This window comes from Amyelois transitella, chromosome Z, assembly GCF_032362555.1.
Source record: "Amyelois transitella isolate CPQ chromosome Z, ilAmyTran1.1, whole genome shotgun sequence".
In the NCBI taxonomy this organism is placed as follows: domain Eukaryota; kingdom Metazoa; phylum Arthropoda; class Insecta; order Lepidoptera; family Pyralidae; genus Amyelois; species Amyelois transitella.
The window spans coordinates 8,885,388-8,901,124 of NC_083535.1; the positions used below are offsets into that span (position 1 = coordinate 8,885,388).

The window sequence follows — 15,737 nt, forward strand, 5'->3', positions numbered from 1 at the left end:
GCCTCGATGAATTGGCGATGCGTTAAACATTTGCGTACTAAGTTACTTGGTATGATACTCTATCATATATCATTTATCATACTAGTTAGGTTCACAAGTACTTTCGAGTTCGATGCGTAACTGTTTATTTTTAAATTTAAGAGTTAATCCCTGGTGATAAATTTCAGCTGTTGTTGCCTATAAAATGGTAACCATATTACTAAAAAATAATGTACATACTACAACGCTTAATAACCTGTTTTTAGGGTTCCATACTTTCAATAAATACAAGTTGTCGCTCTTAAAGTCATTTTACCAAATAGCGCCTACGCGCTAGTCTTTCTTATTTGTCCTATTTTTCCTTGTCTTAGTTTTCTACTAGTTTAAAGTTTTTGGACAATATGATTCCACGAAGAACACTACCGCGACACCACAAAGGCCAGAAATTCATATGGAAGTTGTACCTGTGTTGGTAAAATGTTGTGTTTATTTTGTCTTTAATATTTAATAATAATAATTACTGTGGTGTTGAAGTATACTGGCGAAAAGCCAAGTCAAGAGTACCCTTAGCCGATGAGATTGCATGAAGAGAGTTATGAAGCTGGTTGTAGCGAATAAAGTACCTTTATGGGAACTGTGGCAAGTGGAAAGATGTCTCTGCCTATCCACTTGGGAAAGCGGTGTGGGGTGTGAGTGAGATTTTATGTTTGATGGTATTTCATCATGCATTATAATACTCGTATCTAGCAAAGTAATAAGGTGATTAGTATCGAAGACATGAACTAAACGTAAGTTCTTAAACTTGTTTACATCCATTATTAAAATTAATAAATAGTTACTCTTAAAAGTGAAACTAATAAAAGCCATTAATTCCTTTACAAGTTGTGGAATGGATTAAATCGGATATCTGAATATTTCCGATAGCTACCGACACTCAAATAGCTCTGAATTCGAATAAAAATATGATTTTGCTTCACGAGTGCAACTGAAATGAAGGTTCGTTACAAACGAATTTCACATTATTTTTTTTAAATTCAAGATCATTCTAAAACAGATCTCGACGCTTTCAATTTTATTTTTCTCTTATTTAGGATTCATGCCATGACGTCCCTGAAAGACATATTCATACTGATTCTAAAAGGGAAAGGAAAAGAAGATAATATACTTTTCTGCTTATGCTTATTCTTTTACTTTACAATACAAGTAACGCATGATAACTTCAATGATAACAAAATTGGTTCAGTTCAGATGACGTTCGCTCCATCAATGACTCAAATAACAACATCGCGAGTCGTTGCCAATTAAAACTTTCATCATTTATATTTGTGTTTTACGTTTGCATTGTTTCGTGACTTATTCATAGCTTTGCCGTTGGGAATAATTCAATAAGTTTATCACACAAACGAACACACGGAATAACTGAGCATTGTTGTCGAGTTAGCTGGAAAATCGATTTTGGTAAACAATCAACTTGCGATGGCACTGTGTATGAACTATATACCATAAAATCTGCACGAAATTAAGTTTTCGAGTCCTCGTCAGCCTAAGTCAATATTTATGTAAATACGTTGCTGTTTGGGAGAGCGCTCGCTTCAACATTGATCGATTTAACTTGTGGAATGTGTTTATAATCCGTATGTAGTTGTTTTATTATGGAAACAAGTGTCTGGCCACGCTGGCTCCGAAGTGATCGTACATTGATGTCGCGTCAAAGATGATATGCGACCCAATGGATTTGAAACTGAGAATACAAAGTCGGGATAAGGTAGAGCACGAAATTTGGAAAAATGGATCTCTACGAACGAAAGCTATGGAGTGTGCAACTGAGAACTCGCAAAGTTGAAAGACTACGCGTGCCTTTGGCTCTTGAAGCTATAGATTAGCACCATTTCAAACCCTTTCCAGTGTAAGACGTAAGAGATGATTTTAGAAATCATTTTCCCAATCAACTCTTCATCAAATTGGATAAAGTTGAATTAAGAAATGTCTTTTGTGTGTTCTCATTGGTACAGAAAATGAATGTTTTAACTATTGTTCATACAAATTTTATCAAGTTAAAATATGTGTAAAACTTGTATCGCTAAAGATGCCATGATGCCAGATTAATATTTTAATTTTAACGTTTTAACAATAGGAGTTAAAATAATAATTCTTGTTAAATTTGTTCTTGTTGGTGGATGGTCTGCCATACATATATAATTAATTTGCCTAATTTTATAAATTATAAGAGAAAAATGGCTTTAAAGCAATCAGCCAAATCGTAATCCTTCAAAGGTTCCACTCTCTCATGGAAAGGGGCTCTGGCCAAAATGCCACAATTCAAATCGAACAATGGATATTCACAAAGGCTTACACGTAAATATTTCGGCTGCAATATTCCGAGAGAAACTGAAATCAGTTGAGCATCGTTTGCTTTTAGTCGCCAAGTTGCGGGCTGCCGCGCCAAATACTGCGAACTTGTGCATTCGGGGAACTATCTATTTGAACTGGGGAATACTCCCGGTCGGGTCATGAGGAAAAATAAACTTTGTCGTCGTGTCGGATTCTTCTTTTCTTTTTATGTATATTATGTTATTTTCAGACTTTATTGTTAAAGAGAGATTATTTATGTTTTTCGTAACTCAGTTGTTTAGTGTTTGTAGTATATTAAAACTAGGTACCTAATTGAGCAATTCTTATGAAATTACATTTTACGCAACTCCCTTATTCAAGATACTGAAAAAGTTAGATCCTTAATGGACGTTAGCCAAATAAAGCATATAAGAAGTGACAGATATTCAGCGACCTTTTTTTAATAGGTATCACCTCATATGGAACTAGAGTACTTATACGAGTAGCATGCGATATGGATATGAATGTTATTTTGATCTCATTGAATGAATTCATTACTAACATTAATTCTGTCCGTCTTTCTGTCTACGAACATACAGACGGATTTGCGCTAAATGGCGTTGTTTTAAAAACCCCAGAAATTGTTAATAATCAGCATCAAATTTGTTACTTAAAAAATATATTTAAGTAACAAATTTGATGATGTTACCGAACCCTTCGTGCGTATGTCTGACTCACTTGGCCGGATTTTTGTATGTATGTAACCAGATAACTTTCGAACCGCTGCCCCTATAAAATGCCATGCGCGAAAAACTATCGCTGTTTCGCTTTTTGTTAAGACGTGAACGGGACAGCGCTAGCTGTTTAAGCGTTCTCGCGGCTACGATACTGCCGTCTGCTGGTCTGATTTTAATAAAATGTAAAAGGTATGTTTTTATTCATAATTTTGTAAGAATTTGAAGTGTTCGCGAGGTTCGGCGTTTGGCGAATAACGTTTTATGTGCAACATGAAATAATAACATAAATCATCGTGTATTGACGATATTGTTATGAAAAGATAAAAAGAACTTATCTCGTACAATATCTATTTCCTTTTGTCAGCGAGCACCGGATCCGAGCTAGTCTGGATGCCATCCCACGCTGTACGTTAATTTCTCCCTACTACGTAACACGATTTATCTCTCGTGACAGGAAGGAAGGGAATGCGCCGATTCGTAGTCCGGGCCCCCAGCCAAATTGCACATACATTTCTATCTTAATCGATAATAAAACTCAATTTTCAAAGAGATATCACTAGGAAAAATATCAACGAGTTGCACTCCGGGAGGGAAACTCTTAAAATTAAACTCGTTTTATATTTTGTTACAGTACCTACGGAAATAATTTTGCAAGAATTGCTTTAATTATCATTATAAAAGTACTATTACATATAAATGTGTTGAAATACAATATTCAGTCATTGCTATCGTACACAAACATTCGCCGCGCGGTAGAAAGAGAGGGCGATATTTCCTCCCGTACGCCGCGCCGCGCCGGCTGTCTACTCACCCCCCTAGAGCAACGCGGGCTTCCGACTCGCCCGCTTTGGTTTAAAACTCACCCTCCGTCTTACGAATTTTAGATCAGGTCACGTGTGCCCGATGGAACTTAATTTTTTTTAACACAAAAAGTGCTCAACACCGCTAAAGAAGTACCGCCTTCAAAATCAAAATATGAAATCTAACAGGTGCAAATAGAAACATCCCAACCAGCGTACATTTTCTTGTGTTTTGCTCGGATCATGCACATAATGACGGCGCAGAAATAGCGCAACCTACCCTTACCAATTTAAAAACTCAAAAACAACCTTATTACGAGTACTTTAAACTTAAAATCCAGAAACGTTGGCTATTTCGCTCGTAATAGCGAACGTAGTTTAATTCGCGGGTTCAAATGGCATGCTCTGGCTCTGAGCTCAACCGCTCAAATATTTAGCACCATACAGAAATTTGACTTCTGTCCAGGTACATCGGTGTACCTAATTTAAGTGGTAAAACTGTAAACTCTAAAAACATGGCGGAGGTCAATCAGCTGATCATGGCGTCTAGCAAAAAATTATGACATTTTTTTCCCGCCCAAAACATGTGCTTACTGAAATAACGTCCTTTAAAAATTGTTTATGAAAGTGAAAATATGTGGTTTCCTACTACCTCCGGGAAAAAAGCGTGATTTTATGTACATATGTAACTCAAGTTTAATAAAAAAGAACATACCTACGTTAATTTGACAAAGTAAACAAGGACATTGAATAAAACACACCAAGATTCACCAAATTCACAAAATTTGAGTTATCAAACTTATTACATGATTCAGAAAATAATGATTATTTAAACATGACTCCTGAATTCGCGTCACGCATTTTATCGGGCACGCTGTTTGACCGCCGACGTTCTAGCCGTCATCGATACTGTTGTAATACAATCAGGGTCTGTGAATATACCGTATCTCATCAATCCATCTATTGTCTTACCCCCGGCACGTGAGATGTTCTGTGGAGACATGCATGTGAATTATTGATGTTCGCTTGGAGATTAAACCTATTATTGACAAATCTGCACGGTCTGAAACCAATATGATGATGAACCCGATATTATAATTGGATTGAATTAATGAGAGAGAGAGTATACTACTGGTAGAAGTTTCATATGATTAAAAGTAGAGCAACACTAGGTGTTCCGGAAAATGTTGTTTTGCCATATAAATATATTATAAGTAATTTCTAGTTAAAAAAAATGTAAAGGGTGGACAACCATAGTCAATAAGTAATCAAAGTAACTTATTTACTATGATTTGTATTAGTTTAAGGCTCATTGTAAGTGTATTTAATTCTTTATGAGTCAATAAAGATCTTTAAACCTATAAGGGGTATAAAAAATAGATGTTGGCCGATTCTCAGACCTACTCAATATGCTCACAAAATTTCATTAGAATCGGTCAAGCTGTTTCGGAGAAGTACGGGAACGAACATTGTGACACGAGAATTTTATAAATAAGATGACGCCCTGATCATACTAACCAAAACCACAGAAGATTAAGTTTCTCAGCACTTAACTAAGTATGCTCTCTGAGCGTCATCTGCCGTACGACCGAGATATAAAAATAAATTTACTAAAAGTATATATCTGCTATTATAGTCTCTGCCTATCCCTACGGTTAAAAAGCGCCATTGTATGCTCATTTATATAAGTATCTTCTGATGTTTGTTACATTTTCCACCAAACAAAATGTTACTTTCACCTTCATCTGTTAAAATCGTAGCAGCTCGTGATTTATTGCGTAGTTCGCTCCGGTCGAAATCAAACGCGTTGTATCGAAAATTGTTCTCTTAATACTCTTCCCTCTTGGCCGCAGATTGAACGCATTACTCGGCCCTCCTACAACTGTCAATAACGATCCAACCGAGCGATGACTAAACGCGATTTCGTTTGCGATCGTTCGCTGAAGGCTGTGGCTAAAGGAGAAAGGTTCCACCTGGTAGTACGCATACGCAAGCGCGATAGCGGGAGGAACGAAACAACGCGTTAAACTGGTCACTAGGCTTCCAAAATTTATCGAGGCTGGCTTGCTCGGGGGTTGCGATTGTCTTTCAGGTTTATTCTTAGTTTGATGGTGGATGGCTGAGCGTTGGACCAGATTAGAAAATGTATTAACACCTTTTATATGAACGATATATGTACATAATATGTTGCTGAAATGAGTCAATAAAAACAATTTTTTTTTTTTTTTCTTGAGCGATATATCTGGACAGATTTAACTTAAAAAAGTTAGAGACGTGTGTATGGAATATTTGTACACTTTTATGCAATGAGAAAAGCCGTAAACATTTGCACGCTTGGTTTTTGCTCATACTCCACCAGGAGGCGACTAAGACGAAAAATAAATTAATAAATATGAGAGAATAACTTCCTAAAAGGGAACCTTCCCATAAGGTCCACTCCATCTCTTTCCCATGGATGGCGGAAAAAGCGAAATATATAAACTTGGGATTTTTATTATGGGCGATGAACTTGTAACCTGTCACCATTTGAATCTCAATTCTATCATTAGGCCAAATAGCTGAACGTGATTTGTCAGTCTTTCAAGACTGCTGAATCTGTCTACTCCGCAAGGGATATAGACGAGATTATATGGATGGATGGGAGTAAAGTAATTATGAGGACACCAAATATCCAGAAGAAATATCAAAAAGGTTTTTCTTTTCAACTATTCACTTTAAAGTGAAACTTTACGCCCTTCATGTAAATCCTTTAGGCGGCTTAGATTAGAAGCTGTAACATCAAAGTGCGCTGGATCGATTAATCCCGCACCCACTCGATAAGCATACAGGCGAACTTTGTGAATTTTTAACATAAAATATCTTATGCTGTGACCTTAATATTTTTACGTAGAACCACTCTATATGAGTGCTTGATTTTTAAGTAATATGTTTTTATTCTTAATAGAAATCATTTGAGTGACAAATAAAATGTTATGAATTTGGTGTGTTTATTTATCGATATCCCAGTCTACTTTCTTACTTCATTAACTATCTTTTGTCCCATCTTCGCTCCCACGGGAATACGCGAACATTCTTTGTGAATGCCCATAACATCAGAATCATCAGTAGCGTTCGTTTTTGTTCCCGCTAATAAAATATAAAAGAGCAATGGTATTTTAAGCTCTAATTACTACAAAACACGTACATGTCCTATTTTTTTAAACAAGCCGATCGTCCAAATGAGAGCAATTTATCGAGGCCAACAGATATACAACTTCAGCCGGTGCCACATTTGGCAAAAGCCCAGTTATCGTCTGCCTACCTCTGCACCAATATGAATGAGATAGCATTAGAGTTTGCGAACAAACTAACGTATAGTTTGTGAAAAGGGCGACGCTGGTATCTATTTTAGAATGTTATTCTGTAAAAGCTGTTACATATTTTTTACCGATGAAGTTAACCACTTATATAGTTAGCCGCTTTAACTTTTATATAGAATGTTTGTTGATGTACTGTTTTATTGGTTTGGTACATGGAAATAAATCGAGAAAAAAGAAAACTCTACTTGACTACTGAATGTAACTTTAACAATATTTGGTTAGGACAAAGAGAAATACTGAATTATATTGGTCTTATTATATGCACTCATTGAACTTTGGCGTATAACTAATTATATTTATATGAATTATATTACAAATATTCCTTGATAAAAATTAAACATCCTTTTATTACTGGCCAGTAACACATACAGTACAAAAAGAGGTTTAAACTCTTATTCGTTTTATAGAAATAAGATATAAGTTTTTTTTTTTAATATATTTATGTTAAAACAATGTATGCTAGCTGCTTTTCTTCCCGCGCAGATTATAAACGTCAACAAGGGGAAAGGTGATAAACTTGGGATTCTTCTTTTAGGCGATGGGCTAGAAACCACTATTTGAAACTCAATTCCATCCACTAATATATACAGCTGATCCTGGCCTTTCAAGCTTGTTGGCTCTGTCTACCCCGCAAGGGATACGTGATATGTGATAATATTATTCACATAAAGTATAAAATGCTATTTTGCTAGGCGAGTAAATCAACCAGTCCACAAGAGTTGCCCTTTAGGTGTTATTTATATTTTACCAGTGTTCCCGTGTTTATAGAACAAGTTTTATTTTTGTATCGCTTTCTTCAAAAGTGCATATAACATCGTGCCTCGTTTTAATTTGACCCTTATGGGGGTAATGCATGGTTGCATACGCCCACCACGTGACATTAGGGTTAGATACGCTAGATCAGTGACCTACAAGATTAAAGCTGACCGCTGGGGCTAGTATAACAATGTCACGATTCATTAGCTTCACGCTTTGACTGTAAATGTCTACCTGCATAGTATGGTAAAGCTATAGAAATCGCAAAATATATTTTCCAATTTCTTCAGCCCTATAATATTTTATCGATTAGCAATGAACGCTACCAACAAAACTGTACCTTGTTATCGTTGCACCTTTCCTAATTGTTAATGTACATTAATAAATGAGCTCGTAAATATTACTTAGAATTATTTAATAAAAATATCATGGTCCAATCATCATAAAATTAACACTATCATGTTTGGGTCGGGGTGTCATCCCCAGCCTAAGCGTTTAAAGCGATTCCTACAACGTAAGTACCGTACATCCCCAAAAACCTAATTAAAATGAACATGTGTTCAAATCAGAAACAAAGAATACACACAACAAAAACAAGCGTCAAAATTTACACTCGCAATGATAAAACAACTAATTAAAACTCACAAAGCACAGCATCGAAGAAAAATAAATTCCATTCGAAAAGGGCAATAAATCCACAAACTCATATATATAAAGGATGTTTGCAAAACTCGTCAACCCTTAACAAAACACAATGGTCGCAAATTTAAAAAGTCAAAGCGGTCGGTACGGCACGGCTATCAGCATGGGAAATTTTTAAACAATGTCTTTGGGGTCTTTTCACACGGGTTTCAAGTGTCGCCTTTGTTTAGACTGTATCAATTAGGAAAACAAAGATGCCGTGAGGTCAATTGTCAATGAAAACGTAAAATATTTTGATAATATCCTTCAGACTTTGCTGAATTCCACACCAAATTAAAGGTGAAAATTGTTCAATCAGATTTCATCTGTTCCGGTGAAAATACATTTTATTTAAAAATCGTCGGAATTGGCTACGGAAGGTCAGCACTGCAGCTGTGTACGCGATTCTCGTATTGCAGATTTATTTTGATTGCCAATTTGAACACTTTTTATTACTATTTATTTTATCAGTGTTCACGGTCATATTCATTACAATTTCATTTCAATGGTTTACTTTTGAAGATTCAACAAAAGGAAAATAATAAACGAAGACTAAGAAGAATCGTTAAGCGATTTGATTGAAGTCAGTTTGTTTTCCTATAAAGAATTTAATACCGTAATAGCTCTATCCCCTAAGCTGTTTAACTTAATCGTATATTTGATTTATAAAATATCTGTTTCCTCAGTCATTACAATATTTAACTTATGAAGATTTCAATCTAATATCATTATCTGTTTCTTTATTTTAACTGGAGAAGTCAATTTACATTAAGCCTCATTTAATATAAGGCTTTTAGCGAGAATATTTACAACCATATTTTCACTTTCTAAATACTGTTCTTACTGTTTATGAATTGGTATATAAAAGATTAACAAAATTGGTAGTAAGAGGTTAAAACTTTGGCAAATATCAATGTAAAATCTACATTTTGCACCGAAAACTGACAATATTATATTAATGGCATGATAGATTTTTAAAGGAAACAAGTAACATTTTAATTGAAGTATATGTTATTTTTAACAATAAATCAAAGAAAACCAATTCAGATTGCTCCACGTAACCTTCTTAACAAAAGATATAAGACAAAAAGGAAAAACGACGAACAGATATTTTCTCCGAAAACAAAGAATCCAATTATTTTATTTCGACACCCAATTTAGCAATTCCATTGTTGTTGATTCAACTACCTCGCCTAGAGGAATACATTACACATATCTTAGTATTAGAGATGGTGGCGAAAGGGAGACGGGGCAAGAATCAATAAAATTTTGTTGAAATAATGTGTATACTTATACGGTTTGGAATGCGAAAGTCTCGAGATCGTAACTGGAGCTTAGTCAGCATGCACGACGTATTTTCTGATTTGAGTCGCTTTCTAAACTTATCTGGCCATCATCATAAAGAAGACTTTTGCCTTTAATACTTCTGTGATTTCTAAATATCCTAAATATTCAAAATTAGGTATAAATATTTACACCAACTGAAATAGAGACGCCGTATACGAAGAGAAATATCTTATATTGATATTTTAAATCGCTCTAATTTTTATTCCATTTGTCAATTCGGGGACTCATTAGTGACGTAATAAGCTTTAAAATTTTGTAAGGTTTTGCTGCGAAACGCTACACTAACTTTGTGAGGAAACTAAAACAAACTAATTAGTTATAGTTACGGTTGTGTGAACATACATCAAACGAGAGTTGAACTTTGTACGCTGTGACACCTGTGTGAATAAATAAACAATGTTCTGACATTTGCGTAAGCGATGCTACACATTAGATGCATCCATGATTTTCAGAACTTTCTCTAGGAACGTATTTAAACGGGAAATGTTAAATGTAGCTTTAGAATAGAACTATTCCATTCCATCTCTTTTCGATTAATGTCGACAGTGGTGACAAAGAGGAATAAGCACTTTCATCTATTACAGCAAACATGATCTAGGATGGATTAGCTTCAACTATAGTCTGGGCTTATCCCAAAAAGGGTGCAAACTAAACAAAAGCCAAGAGGATGATAAGAAAAATATTTCTCTGACTAAAACTGATTAGCTAGTGGAATCGCCTCTAATGTTTCATTTTTACAGCATACGTTTCTTGAAGAATCTTGTTCAGTATTTTGAATAGAATGTTTAGTAAAATTTGTAACGCAAATGAGAATCCCAACAGCATGAGCAACGTATTCTTGGCATATTGTATGGAAAATCCTTTATCTGCTTTTATCGTTGAAAATGGTAACCAGTAAACTTTATATTTTTTTGAAAAGCATTGTCTGTCCTGACATCCAGCCAGTATATGAAAATACCTCCATTTTTCCCGCCAATTAGGCAAACAAACCGAAATCGCTCTCTATACAGAATGAATGAACGAATATTGTTTTACAGAAAAATCGGATATTGTTCAGCTCGTTTTTGAGGAATGCATTCACAAAAAATTGTGTTAAGTTTTTATAAAATACTACACTATCCGTATTGGCCACCGTGGGTATTTGTTGAGTTCTGATACAACGAAAAATGATGATAAATGATTATTATTCGTACAAATATAATATCTAAATATTGTATAACATGTCGAAAGAAAGAAAAGTCGGAGTCGAGAAAGGTCGGAGTGGGAAGACCTAGATGAATGTATCTTGATCAAATTAAGGACGTTCTGGTAAAGGGTCAGGTCAAAAGTGCCCGAAACCGCCGAGCTTGCATGAAGAGAGTTATGAATGTGGATGAAGCGAAGGAAATATGCAGAGATCGTGGCAAGTGGAAAGAGGTGGTCTCTGCCTACCCCTCCGGGAAAGAGGCGTGATTTTTTGTGTATGTATTTATGTATGTATGTATAACATGTAGCCTGTCTTTTCTTGACAGAGCTCACTAAAGTATAATGCGTGCTGTGGTTAAAAAATTTCATGTTTATGTTGAAATGTTGCTAAGTTGTAAAATATCTGACCCTTTCAGGACATGAAATAATTAGTCTTATACTAAACTCCGGCCTGCTCTGATACTTTTACTTATGTGTCGAAAACAACTGCTAGGTCTTCTGTATATACTAAGTACTTATTACAATAAAAAAAGTGATAGACTTATAAAATAATGAAGATATCTCATATATCTGAGAAATTCCAATACTACCCAGTGGATGGAATCCTGAGAAGTTTGTATAAAATCCAAACAAAAGTTAGTGAGAAATGAATGGAACCAATAAATCCGTATAAAAAGTTTGCAATTTCCGTTTACTAGAAAACACAAATCCAATTCACTTCTACTTCAATTGTAATAACTTTATTTTATTATAAACTTGACCTCGTTGTGAACCGTGGAGCTTTCAAGCACTTTTATCATATTATTTTTCTTGTACTTGAACTGATATTACCTTTGAGTGAAGTAATAATTATTGGAATACTTGTAAATTTTATTTGTTGGCTACGGATTGCAATTGTTTTTAATTGACTACATAGAATGTTGTTGTTTTCATTTGACTGTATTTTATTTATTTATTTGAACCCTATGCACGTAAAAAGTACAACAGGTGGACTTGATGCCACAAGACATTACCAGCCAGTCGAACCTTAGGACCAAACTGAGATGGATAGATGTATGTTTGTTATAGTTACGCGATTACTTGGTTATTATATATTTTGTAATGATCATGATAATTAAATTAAGTTTTATTATAACGCGATTAATGCGGATGTGCCGGTGTTTGTTTTAGAGTACCTATTATATCAACAGGTCCTATACGGCAAGAATGGATGCCGAAGAGCGGGAAAAGTGGAGAGTACCGTCGGAAAGACCCAAGGACCCTAACCGTAAAGAGTGTAACCGTCGACACGTAAAGATTAGAGAGAAAAAGTAGCCATAGGGTCAAGATCCAATGATGTGAATTTAGCTAAATTTAGGAAGGTCATCTTTTTCACATTGCAGAGTGACCTTTCCTTCCTCCTGGCAGGTTGCATCCTCACCTCTCTGGAGAGGAGACCTGAGTATGCCTTTGATCATGGATCCTGGATTGGATTGATAAATATTCAGTACGACAGACTTTATGGAGTTCCTTAATTCTTCAGCATGTTTATGGTTTATGTTAGATACGCGATTACTCCGCCAATTTTAAACCGATTTTGATGATTGTTATTTTGTTTAAAAGGATATTCTTCCGATGAAGTGAGTTATGCGTGAAATTAAGTCAATAATGACGGAAACTTGGAGAAATCGAGAGATCTTTTCACCTAGGTAGGTATAGAAATTGGTTTTGATACAATTCTTATCTAGGAAAGTATTCGACATTGCCTCTGGTAGTCATAATTTAATGAGGCGGTTGTTTTTTATGTTATAAGTAACATATTATTGGTGTAACTTCTACGGCAATTTAAACCTCTGTATCTGAGCTTATGATGGAATGTACAACTCCTAAACGGTTAGACGGTAATTATGTACGTAAATCTTAAGAATTCTATTATTGTAATAAATAGGTTAATGGTTTTAATTTCAAAAGAGAAGGATTTTCTTATAAGAGACCAACACGGGTCAGGTTGTCGTCTGTAATTTATGCTCAAAATATTCCTTGCCTTTAACTAAATCTTAACAAGGTAGCTATGTCTCGCTTGTCAAATCTATTTTGCATCAATTTAATTAGCCAACTTTAGAACGGAGGGCTCGTAAATATTAATGAGGAATAAACATCGATCTGAAGATGAGTAATTAACGGCCATATACATGAAAGATGAGGTTATTTTATTCAGAAAGTCGACACTTGGAATAAATTAGACATTAGGACCTTTTAAATTTTCCTCCCTTGAAGCATGATCATTAAGCCGCTTGTCTACTCAATTAAGGCTTTCAGATTGAATATTTGAAAGTAAACATTTCAATATAATTTGATTTTCTTGGCTTTTAATATTAACAGTTTTTGGAATGCGTAATTCAGCAATTTTAGTTTATTGAATCGTGGTAATTAGGAGTAGGTGAGTTCTCGTTCTCAGCTGAAGGTGCCCTTCGTTTTACCAAGACTGTTGGCGTGATCGCTATTTTAAAATGAGGGTTTTAAAAAATAACCATGCTTTGTAGTATGATACCATGACCATATAAATACTTAAATGATTTAAGTGTATAGTTTGGTTGAAAATCATAATAATGGTACGGATCAATTCTTTCATCGATAACAAGCATGGATTTTCTTTGGTTTAGGTTTAGATTATTATAAAGTTTTATGACTTAAATATTTTGTTTAGGAATTTACCCCGAATCAACAGATTCTCCGTCAGCTTTTAGACTGGTTTAATATTATTGCACTTAGTACTTGTGCCGTATGGTTCCCGGCACTAATAGAAAAAGAATAGGACCACTCCATCTCTCTCCCATGGATGTCGTTAAAGGCGATTAAGGGGAATGCTTATATACTTGGGATTCTGCTTTAAGGCAATGGGCTAGCAACCTGTCACTATTTCAATCTCAATTCTATCTTAAAGCAAAATAGCTGAACGTGGCCTAACAGTCTTTTCAAGACTGTTGTCTCTATCTACCCCGCAAGGGATATAGACGTGATTATATGTATGTATGTAGTACTTATAAGTTTGAAATATCTTAGATTCATCCAAAGTAAATTACATAGTATGGTCAAGTCTTTATCCCTTTAAGAGTAGACAGTCGCGAAAAGGCCATAATATGATGTACGTACGATGTATTGAGATTCAAATAGTGACAGATTGCTAGCCCATCGCCTAAAAGAATCCCAAGTTTATTAGCCTTCCTTGATTGACTTTTCCAACTACGTATTGTAGTAATTAGATGCATTAAAGTTATCGTACAGGTATTTGATCCTAGCTTATATTAATAAAATCTCTCCTGAGGGACTCACAGGAGTCTTCCCTTAGGATTCCTATGTTGTTGTTGTTCCTATCTACCGTGGCATGTTAAATCTCAGACCAATTGAGTTCCCGCCGATTTTCAGTTGTTTCTGTTTTCAGTGATTGTTTTTGTTTTTTTTTATTGATATAATAAAGGATTAAAAAAAATGCTCTTCCATTTTATTAACAAGTGGTTAACATTGGTGTATAGTCATTTGAGCAATCTGTTACAGGATTATAATAACAAAATTAATAAATTACTTTATTCTATATATATATATCTATTATTAATACTATCAGACTTTTTTCATTATATTTAAGAATTGAATGTTTTGTTTAAATATTTTATTTAATACCATGGCATGTTTTTGCTAAATACCAAAAGAGTTTCAGCCGGCGTTCAGTTGTTTTGGTTTTCTGTAATTGCTGTTGTTTTCGTATTTAAAATAACAGCATGCTTTTGAGTTCTATTAATAAGTAGTTAATTTTTATATATACCAGCTTCAGACCGATTGAGTTGACATTCAGTTTTGTTTTCAGTGATTGTTGTTGTTTTTCTTGATATTGGGATTTTGTAAATAAGAGTTTTAAATTAATTCCTTGCTCTTCAGTTTTATTAATAAACGGTTAATATATATTTATATTATGATTTTAAGTGAAGAACTTCCTTCATTCAGCAGGAATTTTCTTTGGCTTGAGTATTTTGTTTTGGTATTTATTGCGAATCGTCTCATTCTCCATCGTTTCATATTTTTTAACTTAGTACTTATACATTTATTATGAAATATCGTTGATTTATCTTAAGTAGATTTCTGTTTTGTATATCCAAAACATGGCTTTGGAATAGGTTAACTATATGTTGACTAATAAGTAGGAGTAAACATTCCCTCTTTTAAACAGTTGACGAGTGAAGAATATCTTAGTATGGTGTATTGAGAATTTATTCAAGTGTGAAGATGTAGAAAAATTATAGCGTCGACGCCGAAGTATGTTATTTTTTGTTATGTATGTTTGTTTATATCCTGTTCTAAACAATGCGTTTACTTTTTCTTTGCTCTATTGTGTTTTGTTTATGTAATATAAATATTTGTATGTCATACTTACGAACGAATGTAAATTTTACTTTTGTAAAATTATTTAAATTTTAATTATATATTCCTAGTCGATCTTCTGACTGCCAAAACCATCCTACATAATCCTATGACTCTCATAATAAGTGATTACCATCAACAACTTGTTATAAACAAATCCAACGCGTCAT

General features: G+C 34.5%; 1 protein-coding gene across 1 annotated transcript in view; it reads right to left on the minus strand.

Annotated features, from left to right (window-relative positions):
- LOC106134003 (gamma-aminobutyric acid receptor subunit beta-like) overlaps positions 1-15,737 on the minus strand; it is a 37,860-nt gene that overhangs the window by 21,861 nt on the left and 262 nt on the right. The window lies entirely within an intron of this gene.